Below are 18,503 nucleotides of genomic sequence, written 5' to 3'. Positions count from 1 at the left end.
CATAAGTTGTTGAGTTGGTACATTCTCCTGAAACTGCTTGAAGTCCACAAGTTCAGCTTTCTCTACAGTTGCTTATCATTTACATGCTAAAGTTCCTAAACAGTTAAAATAAAACTGAGACATCTACAGCTGTAGATATCTAGACACAGATGATACTGCAGCTTCTATAATCGACCAATCCTTCTCACACAATTAATAAAAATTGTAACAGAATTAATAAAACCAGCATTAATTAATAAAATCAATTTATAAAACCAGCAACAGATGAAGTAAAAGTTACTTCAGAGCTTCAGCAAGTTAACAAGTTCAAAAAATGCAGTCTTTTATCCATACCATAGGGAAATTCTTATGATGATCAACTCCTAAATTATTTAAAGCCTTGATAAGGCTGAAGTTTCTACCAAGCTAATATACTGGAAACATTCGTTCTTGGAAAAATATTGCTCAAACTGAAAAAAAAAATAATACTGAAAACATTTATCCAAACCAATAATATTTTTCTAAGCATCATTTTACACTTTTAGCCAAAATCTCAGAATCATCTCAGACTCTTCAAACATTAACAAGCTCACAATGAATTCAAGAAGAGATGCTTCACGGCAGTGAAGCTTCACTGCCCTAGTTACAGAGAGAAGGAAATCAATGCTAGACAACATCAAAAAAAGAACAAACGTTTAATAAAACTCCCTACCAAGAATTTATGGCTCTATGTACACAGGGCACTGTAACAACGGTGAGGGAGCCCACGGGGGCAGGCAGCAACCCTTTGAGCAGCCCACCAGCAGGCTCCAGAGGCACTGCTCCACAGGATGCTACTGCTGCTGGTACCCATGCCGATGGCTTTTGATTGACAGGGTGCTGGAGAAAGCTGCCAGAGCACCACCAACACAGCACCACCAGCTTTCACAGGAACAGATGCTTGGCAGGAATTATTTCCATCCCCTTTCCTTGCTCAGACATCATGCAAGACAGGAGCACCCATCATACAGTCAAATAAAATAAAAGCATAGATGGGGAGAGCTTCTATGAAGAAAAAACTTCAACCCACATATCAATGTGAATCTTTTTTCCCCAAAGAAGTGGAGTACCCAGGACATTAAAAGGCCTTATTGGGTCTTTTTCATCCAGCAATGTTACCAGGCATTTTCATCCTCTCACTGTTACATTTCCAGGCTTAGGATGAAAACCTAAAGAGGGTTTTCCTCTTCTTTCAGCAGCAAGCCAAGGAGTTATGTTAAAAGCAAATTACCAAACTCAAGCAGCATGGAGGAAAAGCTGCCCTTGCACTTCTGCTGGCAAGGAAACATGTCAGCTCACAGCCAGCAGCTGTCTCTGTTCCTCAGGAAGGCAGCAGGCAGCTAAATTATGAGCTAACAAAATCTGTAGGTGGAAAACTCATAAATTATTACCAGTACAGAGGAACAGAGCGATGTAAGGGGATGACAGGACAGAACGGATACAATGCAGCCACTGGTTCTTGCCAAATCCTCATCAGGCTTCCCACTCTCCACACGGACACTGAGTCCCTCTGGGGACTCTCACAGCTCCTCTTTTTCCACAGGCACTTCCCAAAAACCCGGGTGCAGCAAGAAGTGAGCAACCACAGAACACATCAGTCACGCAGCCTGCATGGTTACTGCGGCATTCACTGCCTTGACAGCTGTGAGGCATTTTCTGCTTTAACACGTTTTCGCACCCTTGCAAGGCTATGAAATCCATCTCGGCTACCAATGTTTCCCAGGTTCAGTGTGCAGGAAAAGTGCTTTATTTACGCATCCAAGGCAGCATGATGGCTAGCCCGCAAGGTGAAGAGTAGCAGCAACGCTCCCTACCTCCTGCTAAAGCTCGCTTTGATAGTGTCAAAAAATAAGGAAAGAAGCTTTATTTGCTGCTTTGCAGGGTCCCGCATGCTGAGGATGGGTCCAGAGCAGCACTACGAAGCCACCTCTCCTCTCCCCTTCACCGCACATCTGGGGAGCGGGCAAGACCAAGCCCCTACACTTGGTGAGACACGCCAGGTTTTCTTCACGCAGGTTGACTTGTGCTATATCATCATCACTTCCCAACTCTTGCCCTTTGTTCCTAAAACATAGGGTGGTGTTGTTTGGTTTTTTTTCTTAAGAAGTGACTAATAACCTGGAGTTCTGTAACTTTAACCATGGTACAAATCAGCAGGAAGGGCAGCACTGCCAGCCAGAAGGTTTATCCTGCTATTTTGCCACAGAGACCACCAGCCGACTTACAATGTTTATGAAACCTTTATCCCAAAAGTCCCACTCAGTACAAATAGTAAAGCCAGAGCCAGGCTCTCACCATGTTGAAATTCCCTTACTGACTTTATTGCACAAACAACCTCAGTGGCAACATGCAGGGACTAAGCAGTCGTGTAAGGATGTGCAGGGTAAATACAATCAATCTCACGTTTTAATATTTACATGAAAAAAGGATATTGCTATTCCACATGTCTATTGCTGAAAAATCCATCCCCTGTTATGGATTAATTTTGCTTACGACCCTACAGTATATGAAGCAACTACATACTGACCTTTGATTTCACACTTGGAAGTATGCCCTAGTCACCAATGGCTATCACATGTAGTATCTTAAGATAGTGTTGCAGCAGGTTTTCAACATTCACTGAATGCCCTGTCTTACCCAAAAGAGCCTTCCAGAAGCTTTTAAGGCCCTTAATCCTTTTTCCTTTTTTTTTTTTTTAATTTTTTTTAATCACAGGACAGTGTTTTTCCACAGTAAAGAGTAAGTGTCCACTCCAATAAAAGTACTTGTCCTTTATTAGTATGCCTACTGGGGGAGAGAAAACAAAGAGATGAAACAAGTGGAATTGGTTTCATTCTGCAGCAAGTAAAAACAAATACCAAAAGATAATGAAACTTACCACACATTAAGTAAAAAATAAAAAATTGTGCTCATGCAAGATTCTCCAGCAAAGAATTGCGTAACCTGTGAGTAGTTATCTAACTGAGAAATAAGTAAACCCAGACAAAAATGAGAAGACAAACTCACTGAAATTTGTACCATAAATCTCATCACCTAACTGCTAAACTGGGATGAACAGGAAGATGTTTCTTGAAAAACAGTCAAAACACCCCACTGCCATCAATTAACGTACAATCACACGCTGCATTAGAGATCCAGCCTGCTGCACGGATTTCAGGAGAGCGGGTATTTCTTAGGTCACTAACCAAGAATTTCTACAGAAGCAGCTCAGCTGAATAACAACGTACAAACAAGACAGAAACCTCCCACGACCGAAGCGTTCCAGATGCACTTCACCAGGTCAAGAGAACTGTAAACTGAACCACTGAGGCAATGGACTTCTGTGTCTCGTAACCAGCAACCATATGAAATATGCACGAGTCATGGCACAGCCAGTGAAAGAAAAAACAACAGAGAAACAAATTCTTAATCACTGACAGGTAAAAACAGAATCATAGAATCATAGACTAGTTTGGGTTGGAAGGGACATTTAAAAGTCATCTAGTCCAACCCCACTGCAATGAGCAGGGACACCTTCAACTAGATCGGGTGAACTGATCAAAATCTAGTTGAATTAGATCAAAATACAACTCAAGAAAATTAAATCATACACTTGGATTGACTCAGACAAAAAAATGCCTTTCGGTAACAAGGTTTCTTTCAGCAACTAAGAGGAGGAATTAGATATAATTATTCAAGAACAAGGTATTAGTAGGCGCTTTTCTCAGACTGTTGAGAGCTCTCTTAGGCTACTGTGCTCCTAACTAGAGTACCCTGAAATTACGGAGAGGATGTATTGCTACAGATCAGTTCATACCCTATTAATATTCATTTTAAGGTGATGGCTAGACATCCAACTCCAAGCTTGCATGCCTTGCCAGCAGGAAAACCTCTTAGAAAAAGAAGGGAATAAAAAGCATCAGTAGAAATCAGGGTCGGGTGAACTTAGAAAACAAGCGGAAGACAGTACCCTTCCAAAGCTAATAAGGTTTTTTTTCCTTATGCAAGACATCACTTTCAGTGGACTGTGTAGATGTTAGAACAGGATTCTTGAATTCAGAGAGACATTACATGTGCTGTTTATCCTGAAAAATATAACCATCTCAGCCATTGCTGTAAGAGATGTTGCTAAAATGGTGTAGCTGAAATTCTGCAAAAAGGATTGCAAAGGTACTGCTGCAATTGAGCTCAATCTTTCATTAATGTTTGGCAGAGAGAGAGTTGTACCAGCCACTGTTCGCAGTACACTTGGAAGAAATTATTGATGGAGTTACTTTATAGGGTCCCCCTGAACCAGGTCTTCAATAAACCAATGAATGCCAGTATTCAGAAGAAAATGTGTTAAAAAAAAAAAAAAAAAAAGAGAAATATGAGAGAGGCTTCATTCCTAGTAACGAAGTCTGTCAGACACAAGACAACACAAGAACAGCTCAGTAATGAAGGCCAGTGCAGGAAGAGCAGCTTTCACATGTAGTGTACCACTCCTCTACTCAAGCCCACCCTGCTTCTCTTTTTTTAATATATCAGCTCACTTAAAGTTATATTTTTATGGTGCCAACCCTACTCATACAATTCAAATATCACAACAATAAAATCAGATGTGAAACTTCTATTTTTCTTGCCACCTCAAAGCTCTAAGCAGCAGTAAAAGCACAGGAGATCACCAGTGTCTCCAGATGTAGCGCTGCAGCATTTGAAAACCCATAAATTGCCTTCAAAATTACAAGGGCCAAGCTTAAAATTAAAAAAAAAAATTATATAAAGTGTGCATTCCCCAGAAAGTAATGCCTCCCAGTTGCTAACAGTTTATTATTTCATGAACTAAATACAGTAATCGGAGGAGGGATGTATTAATAGCCAGCACCTCTTACACACTTGCAAGCGGTGAAGGCCATGGCTTTAATAAAACGACAACTGCTGTAAGCAGTAAAGCACTTTTCAATTTAGAACTCCCTAATTATTTCTTCAAAGCATGCACAAGGGAAAGGAATTCACTGAGTTAACACGTGGCTTTTTACCTGCAGGATAGTGAATCAGCTTCCAGATACATGAATTTTGATATTTCTGGCTAAAAAGAGATGGCACAAAGAGCCACCACTGGAAATCCACAACGCTTTTTGCACCATGTCAACTATTCCAAACACACCAACTAACACTGATTATGGTGTTAGCAGCATTCACTTGGATGGAAAAGGAGTCCATAACTGACTTGTATCACTCTGCAGCCCAAAAGCAGTCTCATGTTCCCTGTGGCTGCTTCCTCCTCCTCAGAGCGGGTGGAACATTTTGACAGAACACACTAGTTTTGGTGAATAAATTCCTGGAGTGGGGGATAAAAGTAGTCAACGCTCAGATTGCTTCAACCTGCAAATAGTTTATTTTCAAGGCAGTGATGGATACAATCCCTCTCAGACCAAGCCAAGATAATTCTATGGCAATAGATATTGATTCATATCAACAAGGTGGCTACTGAAAAAAACCCAACAAACCAAACCCACCCAACAGTGTATGGCAAAGGGTGCCTACACAATCAACTATTATCCTGGGTGAGTCAGAGAAATAGCTGTTACAGACTGAACAGGCAGAGAGGGGGCGCACACTTGCTTTGCTACCCACTGCTTGGCAGCTCCCACACCAGCGCTCTCAGCCTGACTTCAGAAAGTCATTTCTTCACCTCTGCGTGGAAGCCTGAAAGCTCTTAAGACAGATTCGTGGAAGAAGAGTCTATCAAGGACTATTAAACACAGGGATGATACAACCTTCTAAGCTGAAAATTGCTGTAAGTATGACAAGAGCGTGAAAGACAAGAATGGAGGACTCCCATCTATCTACATTTTTATACTATTACCTCCTTCCCCTCCCTTTTTTTTTGCTTTTTTGTGTTTGTTTGTTTGTTTTGATTTTGGGTGTTTTGTGGTTTTTTGGTTTTTGGTTTTTTTTTTTTTTTACACCTACTCAACTCTACAGACCACTTTCAGAGACCAGGCTCTGGCCCAAAGGCCAATTCCTCCCAGTAAGTCAAGCTTTGGTATGAGGTCAGGTAACTTTTAGGCATCATGTATCCCACGTAGCTCCGTCTCACCCTGTACTTTAAGAAAGGCTGTCTCTTAAATCCACAAAGGCACAAGACAAGCATTACTCACTCATGACAGCATTCTCCACTTGGAGGTACTGTGACAACAGCTCTGAGAGCTGGGTGAGAATTCAGTGAGGTCAGGTGAAGAGAAGTAAACAAAAATTCTGAGAGGACTGACCTGGGTCAGCATATTGTATTACCGACTTTGTAGGAGGACTTAAGGTTGCTTCTTTTGAGATGAGGGAAAACATTCAAATTAATTGTCTTCAGTGATGAAAACAAAAAGATTTGAGCCACTCTGTACAGAATACCATGATTCAACCCACATAGTTCTTTCCAGTGATTGAGGATGACCAGCATTGTGATGGTGAGCATATTGTAGAAACTGGTAAGAGGAATCACATTGGTATTGTGATTGAACTGTGTAATGCAATTGCTTTACTTTGTTACATGTAACTTACATTTGTATTGTATTTTCAGCATATTTTGTATCACCCCGCTAAATCAGAAATCCTGTGTAACATCAACCACCTTCAAATAATTAGATATTAAACATCACACCCTCCATGTGTGGAATATCTAAAAGAAGCTGGTCAGAGGGTATTGGACCTCAATACTATTTACACATCAGAACAAACTGGAAGATCAGTCTTCGTTTGGTAACCAAAAAGCTCCAATGTTAAGCTATCATGTATGATAGTTTCCACTATTTTGGAAATAGTTTCCACTATTTTGATATATCACGCATAGACACTGTCATGGAAGCACTCAAAACACCACACCCTCTCTCAATTTCAACAGTTCAGCTTCCCTTTTCCTTATCTTCTTCCATGCTTTATCTGGACACAAATGACATTAAATGCAATGCTTATCTGAAAATATAGATGCATAAACCCAAGAATATGTCTTTGCTGGTAATGCAGATTCAGAAGACTTAAGTCCATCAAACTAACCCAAAGAATTCGCATTCTATCTATAAACACAGCATTGCAAGCAATGGCTATTACAAATGCTATGAATGCATCTCGATAGTTTTGCTCCTCCAAAAGATATATTTATAAGCAAATTTCATTTTAATTGCAATCAGATAAAAACTGAGTTCTCAAAAATACATTTATATATACAGGTGGCCAGAATGTCAGAATTAAGAAACATTGCTATGAAAGGAAGTCAAATAAAGCAGCAATATAAACCACCCAAGCTAGAAAAATAAGAGTAATTAGCCTGTTGCTTCACTAATTTGTCTCTATTTTCCACTATTAGCATCATGTGCTAACAGCATAATCACATTACAAAAAGCTAGAAGAAGTTAGTGAGAGTCATCTGCTTCACCCAGAAGCACCAGAGCAGGTGTATAATAATTTTACCCCACTCCATCACTGAGGCAGCAACGCCCACCTGCAGACAGTACCATTGACACTGCAGCGGTTCCTGAAGCGCTTCGTGCCCACGCACTGGCAACGGAACCATGGACGGCTGTCAGTCAGCTCAGTTCAATGCAAAACCCAGCAATTCAATTGATGCTATTGGTTGTGAAGACCGCTATCTATTACACTGTCCATCATTTTAGGAGGCAATCAGCTAAGTCAAAACCCATATCTACATTTCTTCACCAAACAGCCAACTGTCACAACCCAAAAATGGGGTGCATTTGACCCAACTTTAAAAATTAATGACAACTGACTCCTAAGTCTGACCCTGCGATCCTTGCCTCTTTTCACCATCAATGGAGAAACGTAAACATTTCCAGAACACAGGTTATCCAAAATATTCTGCTTGGCAATCTTAGGGTGAGATCTTAAGGGAGTTCCAACTAAATCAAACTTCCTCCATCAGTTTCTACAACAGAAATTCACACCTGCAGGTTCGCAATCTGTGTGAAAGCCAATGACAATTCAATGACAACTAAAAACACCTCAGGCAGAGTTGTTTAATTATGCACCCAGAATTAACAATGGGACAATTACTAATGGTATATTATTCAATTCTATAGTTAAGTCAGTAGACCTGCTCATTTATCTTTCTGAAATGATTCACAGAATTTCCATTGTTGGCTGAGAAGTTTCAAAATATGAGAAGTTTCAAAACCGCAAATATGCTGACAGAACAGGCTCAGCATCAGACCACAACAACCCACCCGCACCCAACCAGTTTCTGAAGCCAAGCATTACTGCAGGGGTTATAGATTCCTAACCAGAATAAGTTTAATATTTTCTTAAATGAGTATAAAACATCACAATGCCAGTCAGCCAGGCTTCCTTCGGCAGAAAAAGCACACGTCCGCTTTGCGGTTGTTTGGGCTGTATCAATGTCAGCTCAGCACAATGATATTTGACACTATTAATAAGGAAATCTATTTTCTTGTTTACAGCATCATTGTTCATGCACTGGAAAGACCAATATCAGCAACCTACTTTTTCAGATAACTTAATAAAGGTGCCACAGAATGTATGCCTGTAGGTGTATGCATACATATGTACACATAAGAGACTAAGAATGCCAATAAAAGCTCCATTAGATTTCTACAACTCACTTCCTACAAGGATGCAAGATGTGAAGAATTTAAAAGGTTTATCGACGAGACAGCTAAAGGATTGATTGCTTTTTTCTGGGACTGAGAAAACAAAATGAAAGGCTTGCTTCGTTTCTCTGAGGACTTCAGAAAGACATATCAGTTAACCTAGGGCTCTTGAGTGCCGATCTAGAAAAGGATTCCACAAAATACATTACCTTTCAGTGAAAGAAGGGCATATACCTTTCGCTGCTACACCTCCTGTCCTTTTGAAAGAAACGGCAGCTTTCCAAAAGCCAAAAAGATCTGTTAACAGCTACTGTGTCTATTGTACAATAAGCAAAAGAAAAAAAATATTCTAATTTTAAGAAGTGAACTGATGCTAAATTCCAAAATGTAGATCTATTCAGTCATGGATACAGCCAAACTCAAAGTGAATGAATTGACTGTTAAAGCCCATGCAGACCAACGCATTTGCATCCCACCTCGAATGTTGCTCTGCCTAGTTTGATACGCTCTGTAGAGTTGAAAAACTAGAAAACCTGGCATATGCTAATAGAAGATAAAATGGAAAGGTAGCAGAATTGCCAATCAAATTTTTTTTTTTAAATCTAAAATAAAAGATAGCAGATATTTAACCTGACTCAATCAGGGGCTTTGCATTAGTTGGCAATTTTCCTCTATTCTTGACAATGCTGCAAAAACAGAGTTGATATTTCAGATTAAGAATATGTTGATGTGAACTTTCATTTACCAATTGCTGAGAACACTAATTATGATAGCTATTCAGTAATATAATAACCTAGTTACTAACAGGACCCAAGTAATTTATACTGGGATTACAAAAAATTAAAAGTAACAAGGACATTGAAAAGAATAAATGGGGAACATCTTGGCCTACACTACGAAGACAGTGCCCTTTTCTCTATCGCTGACATCTTGCTCTCCCTCAGCTTCAAAAGATTTTTTGTCTCCTCACACCATAACACTGCTTCTGCAGCACTGATACCTACCAGCTCAGATGAAAAAGGTCAACAACTGTTTAAAGTGACAAGACAAGGCAAAGGGAAATAGCGAAAGAATTTGGTCTTCCTATACCCAGGAAACAAAAGCAACTCGGGGAGGGCACTAAGCTACTAAACTAATCCTAGCATCAAACAGGCTATACACGAAATGCTATGGCTTGACACATTTGGCTTCAGGGAGCTGTGGACCACTACTTGGAAGTTCAGGAATCACACTTCATCACAGGAGAGACCCGATAGGCTGATGCCTTGATGATTTAGCAGTGTAGGTCACTAAACAACCAGTCCGCTATTGTAATGAAGGATCTTGGAGGCACAACAGCAATGCAAACAAATTGACATACTGATGGCAGGGCACATCGGGAAAAAGGCACCATGACTTTTCAGCATACACTAATAAACATTTTAACAGGAATACAAAAATTGAAAATATAAAGCCCTTCCCTTGGCTCCTTTGGAAAAGTAAGTTATGAGTATGTTTTCCTTTCTCTAATTCAAGGAAAAACCTTCCAATAAAGTTCTGCAAAACAAGATAGCCAAACTGAAAACCTGGAAAAAGTCCTCACCCTTGCACTTGAGCACAGGAGAAGCAGGTGTTTCCTTGTGCTGGGAAGGGACCCGAAACCGATGTGCAGGACAATGAATCTCAAGGGCAGAGCCAAGGATTCAGGCGGCCCTGGGGACATGCTGACTGGGGCCTCTTTTGGCCACAAAGTGTAGGAAAAAAAACAGACAGAATATGGGATTCAACAGTACAACATTGGGCTTCTAAAGCACTGGCTGACGGTTTGGGGATCCTTGGGTCTCAGTCACAGGAAACCACACGTTAAGATAATATAGGCAGACCGAAGGGAGACTACCAGCACAGGCTTCAGGAGCGACCTCCGAGAGGTGCAGAGACATGGGACAAAACCAGCAACGAGGCTCTAACCAAACTCATCCTATCAATACTGGCTTGTACAGAGATGAATCTCACAATCCCCTCTTCTTTTTAAAGGGTTGACTTCTCCTTGAGTATTTAACAAACAACGTACTTGGTTTTTCTAATTTCCTATTGCTTGAGGCATGAAATGGTAGTGAAAATAAATGACTAGACCTGTATCTGCTAATGCTCAATAACGCTTTACGAAGATTTAACCTCCTGTACCTTATCAGAAGAAAAATGACTAATATATAGTCACACTGAATGTATATTTCCTCCTAAAAAAAGCATTTCTAGAGAAGTAGGGGATTTTATTTATGGAAACAAAACCCAAAATGATCACTTAAGCTTGGAAATTACAAACTGTTGAACTGCTTAGACTTCTTTTTCTGCATGGAATGAAAAAACATTTAAGAAAAATATATGAAATAGCAGTTATTAAAATGAAGTACAACCCTAAACCCATTTTCAATTGTTCTTCCTGCTGTAGTTGAAGTTTTAGAAGGGTGTAACTTGTTGGGATTCAAGACATCGCAGGAGATGTTTCCTTCCTGCGTCCCCGACCGACCTCTCTGTCCCAGACTGCGTCTAGCATTTTCCTTGCCTGACCTATCTGTCCTCAATTCTAATTCTCACCAGAGGTAATCCATCCTTCTTACAGGCTAACTAAAAGCAATCATCTTTGTCTGCTACTATGAGTCTGCAATAACTGCAAACAATTTATATACAAAACTTCTCCATCTGACCTAAGAATAACTCAGCATTTGCAGGGCAAACCCTTATAGAGGACTCCAAATCACACCTATGTATGAAGTACTCATTGAATTTTAAAATTCCTGCAGAAAACTCTATGCGACTACTAGGACGAAACCACATTTCTAATTTCAAAAGCTCTTCAACACATAGCAACAAACAGCTCTTACAGACAAAGTCCCTATTACGGCAGGAATTACTACTGATATACTTCCTGGAAATATTTTCCTGACTTCTGGGAATTTTAAAACCAAAATACACAACTCGACGCAAGACTATTTGTTTTATATGGCACATACGCGGAAGTTTTTTTACTACATTAAAACATACTTAGTAATAAAAGCATATCTAAAGATCGAGTGGGAGCAAGACTGAGCAACAGGAAAAAAAAAAAGCTCTTACCACGTGTATCAGCCATTACCCAGGTTTCAGCTTCCATAGTGACTCATGACCAGCTTACCTCTTAACTACTTTCCCTTTGCCTAGGAAGTAAGCACCAAGCACCTCCTCGTCTTGCAATCTGATCTACACGAGCTGCCACTTGCACCTATCCAAACCCATTGCAAAACTGTGATCCAAGTCGGAAAGTTTACCAGCAATGAGTGGCAAATACATGATTTCCCGTTACTGTACTTGCACTATACAACCACACTTTACAGAAGACCACAGCTGTAAACCCTGAAACTCAAGTGTTTCATTCTGCTCTCAGCTTTACAGCACACAAGAACCTTGAGGAGCACTACACTTCCGTAAATGCAGCCACCACACCACTGTACCATTCCCTTTGGTCACTGGACTCTCTCTTTATTTTGCTTTTTATTTTGGAATACCTTTTATTTTGACTTTGCAGCATCTTACAAGATCTACAGCTAGATTTAAGAGGTATGATACGGCAAGTTGAAAAGGGTTTTCAGGCATGCCAGAATATTATTGCACTCCACAGACATCTCTCTCTAGGGAGAAGCAATAGATTTTTTTCCATTTGTCAATTTTCCTCTCACACACCAGTGGTCCCCGAGCATTCTAGTTATCTTTGAACAAATAATTACTATTTTAAATTAACAAGTACGTACTGCTGCATTGAGAGGAGCACTCATATTTAATCAAAAATGGATGACACAGAAAAAGAAATCGAATCCACAGTTTAACAGGCAACCATGGCAGTTCACTGGCAAAATTTATTGCATGCAACATATCAAAATGTAATTACCTGTAGGCTCAGGCAGCGAGATAGATAGAGGTGACAGCCTATTGCCTGATGTGCAACACAGACAAAAGAAATCGTGAATTTGAACTGGAGGAATGAGAACAGAAAATAAGCTGAGGAATAAAAAATTATGTCTCTTAAAGCAATCTGAACTTAATAGCACCTATCCATCCAATGCATAACCTTATTCCTCTGTCCTAAACAATCACCTTAAGCCTGCAGACAGGTACATATATCCGTACATGACTGTATTACGTAAGTAGAGTTTAAATAAACTTATATTATATTAAAAAATTATGCACAGATTAGATCTAATTAGATGTGTTTAACCCAACTGCCTCCATCATTCTTCACCAGATAAAAGGTTTGATTGTCACTGACTAACTGCTGCTGACACATCATGCTCCCAGGGACTTTATTTTTCCCAGCATCACACTCACAATTCCCAAAAGGTAGAGTGGGGTCTATATATGCTGTAAAGTTTTTCAAAGTTCTTCTACGTGGAGGTATATTTCCTTTACAGCTTTATGTAATTTTTATTTACTTTACGTCTCTGAAGCTTTGAAATTATTTTAGCAACACCTGCCTGAAAAGCCATTGTAAATCAACTCTTACAGAAACTGTGCTACTGCATGATCGGGTTATTGCCAACACTTGCAAAGTTTAAGTGGGAAAGAACTTGTCTTGCAAAGGTGCTCAGCTTGCCCTCTGATACATATTGCCCTGCAGTCACTAGACACATCTCAGTCCTTTATCAGCACGGAGCTGCTTGTTCTATTACATTCACAAAAAAAATTAAGCATCTACCTACCTACAGGGAAATTGTAAAACAATTGTGAAACAATTTGTTTAAAGCTTGGATTCTTCTTAATCAGAAAGAATCATAATGACTTAAAGTCTCAAATGAAAAACAAAAAAGGTGTATTGTCTGAGCAAGTTGTTCATATCAGGACCATCTAGAATAAACAATTAAGAGAATATGAAATCAACCTGCAAAGGAGCAATTCATTTTTTTCCTAAATTACAGATCCAATGTCGAGTGTATAAATGGAATAAGGGGTACACATATATGGTTTTGTTATGAAAGTAATGCTGATTTTTTTAAAAGAGGCTTTTAACCAGGTAGTACAAATGCACTTTTATCTAAGGCATTCACATTGCCCTCATCATCACAATATCTGAGCGCCTCAAAATTCCTTCATTGCACTGTTAACCCTTCCTATCTGTGAGAAGATTATGTGGGTTGCCATTGCACAATTAGCAGTTAAAGATACACACAAAAAGAAAAGCATGTACTCAAAAATACACTTTGCAGCCAATACAAATAAACTCTTGAGCAGTTGACTCTAAAGAAACCTCTATAGATGGCTGCTATGCTGGCTATATTCTGGGTGCAAAACCACCAAAGCTGGCTCTGCTCAGTCAGATCAGGTCTAGGAGCAAACCACCAACACTCATGCTAAACCAGACTAATAAACCCTGTCAGGAGGACCATACCATTACATGAACCCTCAAGTCCCAAATTGGCACTTTCACACTGCTCTGTCCTGTATTTCCTGCTGGAGAGCATGCTCATCTCAACACCGCTTATCCAATAGTCCAGACCAGACAATCCCTTGGAGGATACTTTTGTGTCCTTCTGTCCCATATGCTTGAAAATTCTTCAAGTCAGGGTTCAAGAGAAGGTGAGAGAACACTGGTCTCATCTTGCCAGACTCTGGATACAGCTAGAGTCAAATGCTGGGATTTGCTCTTGAATTTCAAAGTTCCAGTCTAACTTTGTACAAAGTTCCACAGGGAATCGGTAGCAGACGGAGATCTCTACCCATATCTCAGATGAGCACCTTGGCTATAGGAATACCTGTCATTCAAAGATATACATATTGTGCGCACACACATATTGTGCACACACACATATTGTGCACACACACATATTGTGCACACCAGTCTCTGGCTGCTTTCAGTTATTCTTTTGCGGTCTTTTTGTAATCTACCTTCTGGTACAAAACAAGACTTAGCAACATTGACAGATTATATCATAGATCCAGTAGCTGTCCTGAGATACAAATACAGATAAAACCTAAAAAAAACTCCATTTACAATAAAATAAAAATCCTTAAGGAAGTCAAAGAGTTATACAATGCCAATCAACTGGGGGAAAAACCATAAGCTATCCACAGATTAATATCTGAGAGGAAAAAACAGATGTTTCTAGCAATGAAAAACCCTTGAACTTGCATGCACTTGAATTGATATAAATGAATAATCCTATTAGATACTCCTCACTTTGGCCAGGATATAACTATCAGGATTGGAGTCAGCAGGACCAAACCCCAGTGGAGGTCTGTCTGAAAGGCTCAGCTCCACATGAAGACTTCCCATAGCCCACGCCATACAGGAGACAGAACCATTTTACAAAATCACACTTGAGAAGCATACGAAATGGCTTTTACATAGGAATGACTAAATAGACCTAAGACTTCAGCTTGGCAAAAGGACAGTGGCGGGGGATAATACAGGTCTGTCAAGGCATAACTGCCCATCAAGGGTGAACCGGGAATAATCCTTCATTGTCTCCCAAACCAGGAACTGGGGGTGTGGGGAATCACATGAAACCGTGAAGTAGCAAGTTCAAAAACAAAAGAGAAAAAAAGTTCCTTTTTCAAGAGTCTGCAAAAGTTATAATGCTGCAAACACCAAGTTTACCTAAATTCAAAAAACCTACCGCAGGCTATCAAATACAAAGGTAAACACAAAGGTACCGCTTTTTGCTGAGGAAGACCCTAGCTGTGAACCAGTGGGATGAATAAGAATAAGTCATAGGAATATCAGTACTTGTTTGACCTATTCTTTTATTATTTCAAGATTGTAAGCTTGTGATCACGCCAGGCCCAGGCACAGAAGCAGGCTATAGAATCTTTGACACGTGTTACTATTAGCAGAGCACCTGATCATAATTCAAGCAAACCTCCAAGATACAAGCAAAAGTTAGTCATTTCAGAGAAAACAGCTTGAAACCAGTGAAACCAATCCAGCATCTCCTTTCCCTCTCTTCCACATCCAAAGACTGCAAGCTTTAAGGTGCACTCTCCAAGGCATAAGGCAGTCTTTTCTCCCAGCATGACCCAAGAAAAAGCTGATTGTTTTGTATATTCACCAAAAGTGAATATTACTCAATTAAAGAAATCCTTGTTATTTTCTTGCATGAATCTTGCTCTCAACCACTGCAGAAAACATTAGATGTTTAGGAACACCTATACATTGATTACAATAGACATCATAAATTCCCCCAAGCACACCCACACACGCCAGAACCAGCAAACTGCAGGGGAAAAATGTCACCACTGGTACCTGCTTCACAAATCAAAAGTATGAGATGTATCACCTGATGAGGAGATAGAGGGTTTTTTATATGGAACACTTATAATTTGAAATCTAAACAATATATTGAGTCGCAGTGAGGTTAACATTTCCTTCTCCCTCTCTAATACCCCAAACTTAAATTATTTAATTACCACACAATAATACTCACAACTTAAATATGTGAAACACACAGAAACAGTAGACAAAAGAAAATGCATTCAGGGGCAGGACACAAAGGTACAGAATATTTTCATGTTCCAGTTCCCTGCCCTAACACAGACTCCCTGCGCTGCCTTGGAAAAAGTCACTTGCTGCCTCCACGCTTTCAATTCTATACATAAAATGGAGGCAACACCACTTCATTACCTCATCACAATCTCGCAAGGATAAACCAAAGATTGCGAAATGTCCGCAAACTACTGGACTGAAGGTCATACAGAAGCCATAGGTAAGAGGAGGAAACATTTTTAACTAGAGTTAAGAGTATTTTATTACTTTTACAGATGGAGCACTCCTGCAGCCTTAGTCACCAAGTGAGCTTCAGTGAGGCTGCCAAGGAAAAATTGTGTTTGCCTGTTCACACTGTGAACTAGGGTGCAATGACAGTACTGACATTCTCACATTAGAAAAATGGAATGTAATATGCATACTTTAAACATTAAATGCCTGTCAGGGTTTTGGGGTTTTTTTTGGGAATATGAAAGGAAGCTTGTAGGCTCTTGTTATTTAATAGTGCCACAGAGATTATCAGCATACTATAATATCACAAAACTTGTTCACAGCGGGTAAAATTCACACCCTGCAGCGAACCAACAAAAGACCACTTAAACCCTAATTTCAGCCTTCATGGTTGAGCCAGTGACAGACTTCTGTTAGCACTATGTGGGGATATCTTTCTGGAACAGGATATAAAAAGCACTTTTGTCTTAAGGACATTTCCTTCAAGGCATTTTTGGTTTCCCACAAAAAAAGTCAAGGGAATCTGTTATAATCTGAAGTCCAAAGCAATCCCTCTCATTTACACTTGTTGATTCAAGTAGAACTAGATGGTGGTGCACCCCTGTACTTCTGTGATTTTTAAAATCAGGAAAACATATAGCATTTGACTGTCCTGGTAAAATAAAACTGCATCACATTTTGGGTTTGTACCCAAATAGTTACGAAGATAAACCAGATTCAGAGAGTGCGTTCTTCTGTGAACCAGGAAGCAAATAACAGGACTTCACTATTTCTAAAAGTCAGTCAAGCAATTAACAAATGTGAAAACAGAGAATAAGGTTAGTATTTGAGAAAGAGACACCAATAAGTAAGTAACCATGAGATGACCTGCAACTACTAAGGAAAGAAAAAAAATCAGCTTGCCAACAAGGCTGTGCCTTCAAAAATCAGCTACAGGGGAAAATAGGATCCTTAAAACAAAGGATATAGAAATTATGCATTGAAGAGTAGGACAAAGGAGGGTAAAAAGTACCACCACGTACTCGGGTTCTGCTTCTCTCTCTCTGGTACAAACAGGGGCAGAAACGAAGGATGTCAAACCTCGGTCTCTGTCTCTTGCCGGGGATCTGCAGGACCATCCCTGCGCCCGCCGAGCTCCAACGGGAGGAGTGGAAAGTTGGATCCGTAACAAAGATCATTTTTCCACCGACGGTTTAATTTTAGAAAGGCGCTAACAAAAGGCACCGCTCTCAATACCCCGAACGCCCTTATTTCCCTTCCCAGCTCATCCAACCCCGCTTCCTTGCGGAGACACCGCCACCGTGACACAAACAGGGCTTCATTCGGCCGCTTTAGCCGAATAAACAGCTTTTCCTGCCTAGAAAAAAAACAAACCAACCAACCAAAAAAAAACACCAAACCACCACCCCGCAACCCCACGCCACAAAAGGGCAGGAAAGCAGCCCACGCGGAGTGAAGGAAGGGGAGAAGGAGGGAAGGGCCTCAGGGCCGTCCCGCAGCGGGTGCCAGCCCGCACCGCCAGCCGCCCCAGTGCCGCCCGTCCCGGGGCCCTGGGCGCTTCCAGCGGGCTCAGCAGCCGGCGACCTCGAGGGGCTTTGCCCCTCGCAGCAGCCGGCCAAGGCGGCGGGACGCGCACAAACCGGCGCACGGCGGCATTTCCACCCGCCGGCACCTCCTCAATCCCGCACGCACCCACCATGGCCGCCGCGCACAGGCCCCCGCGCCTCGCCCGCCCGCCTGCCCGCCCGCCCGGCGCTACCCCGCCGCAGCCCGCGGACGCCGCCCGCCGGGGCAAGCGCTGCCGCGGGGCTGAGGCACCGCTCCCGCCCGGCGGCGGCCGCGCTCTCCGCGGGACGGCCCGGCCGTGAGGGGTACCCGCCCGCTCGCCCGCCGCACCTGTCGGGTGGTTGCGCGGTCCGGGGAGGGGAGGGCAGGCGCGATGGCAACGGCGGCAGCAGACAATGGAGGAATGAAGGACAGACACATTGACACACGGGCGCCTCTGCGGCCGCCCCCTCCGCCCGGCCGCCCCATTCCAGGAACCTCCCCGGGGGTGTCACGGAAGGGAAACCAGAGGAAAGCCAAAAATAAGGGACAAAAGAAAAGAAAAAAACGTTTCTCAACGTAAAAAAGAGACTAAGAGAGAACCAGTCTCCTTTTCTCTGGCAGCGCCGATCTGAGAAATTGGC

General features: G+C 41.3%; 1 protein-coding gene across 2 annotated transcripts in view; it reads right to left on the bottom strand.

The window, feature by feature from the left end:
- Positions 1 to 18,280, bottom strand: part of BZW2 (basic leucine zipper and W2 domains 2) — a 58,136-nt gene extending 39,856 nt beyond the window's left edge. Inside the window, exon 1 of one of the 2 annotated variants that reach the window (XM_082498995.1) lies at positions 18,211 to 18,280. The gene's annotated coding sequence lies outside the window, so the exon portion shown is untranslated. Of the gene's footprint in view, positions 1 to 17,336; positions 17,500 to 18,210 lie in introns of those variants that run through there. The other variant, XM_082498994.1, reaches the window with a different exon arrangement.
- Between the last annotated feature and the right edge of the window lie 223 nt (positions 18,281 to 18,503).

Source organism: Vanellus vanellus, assembly GCF_965231255.1.
Source record: "Vanellus vanellus genome assembly, chromosome: 2".
Lineage (NCBI taxonomy): Eukaryota > Metazoa > Chordata > Aves > Charadriiformes > Charadriidae > Vanellus > Vanellus vanellus.
Note: the sequence above shows the minus strand (reverse complement) of the source record. Positions and strands in the feature narration are given on the sequence as shown.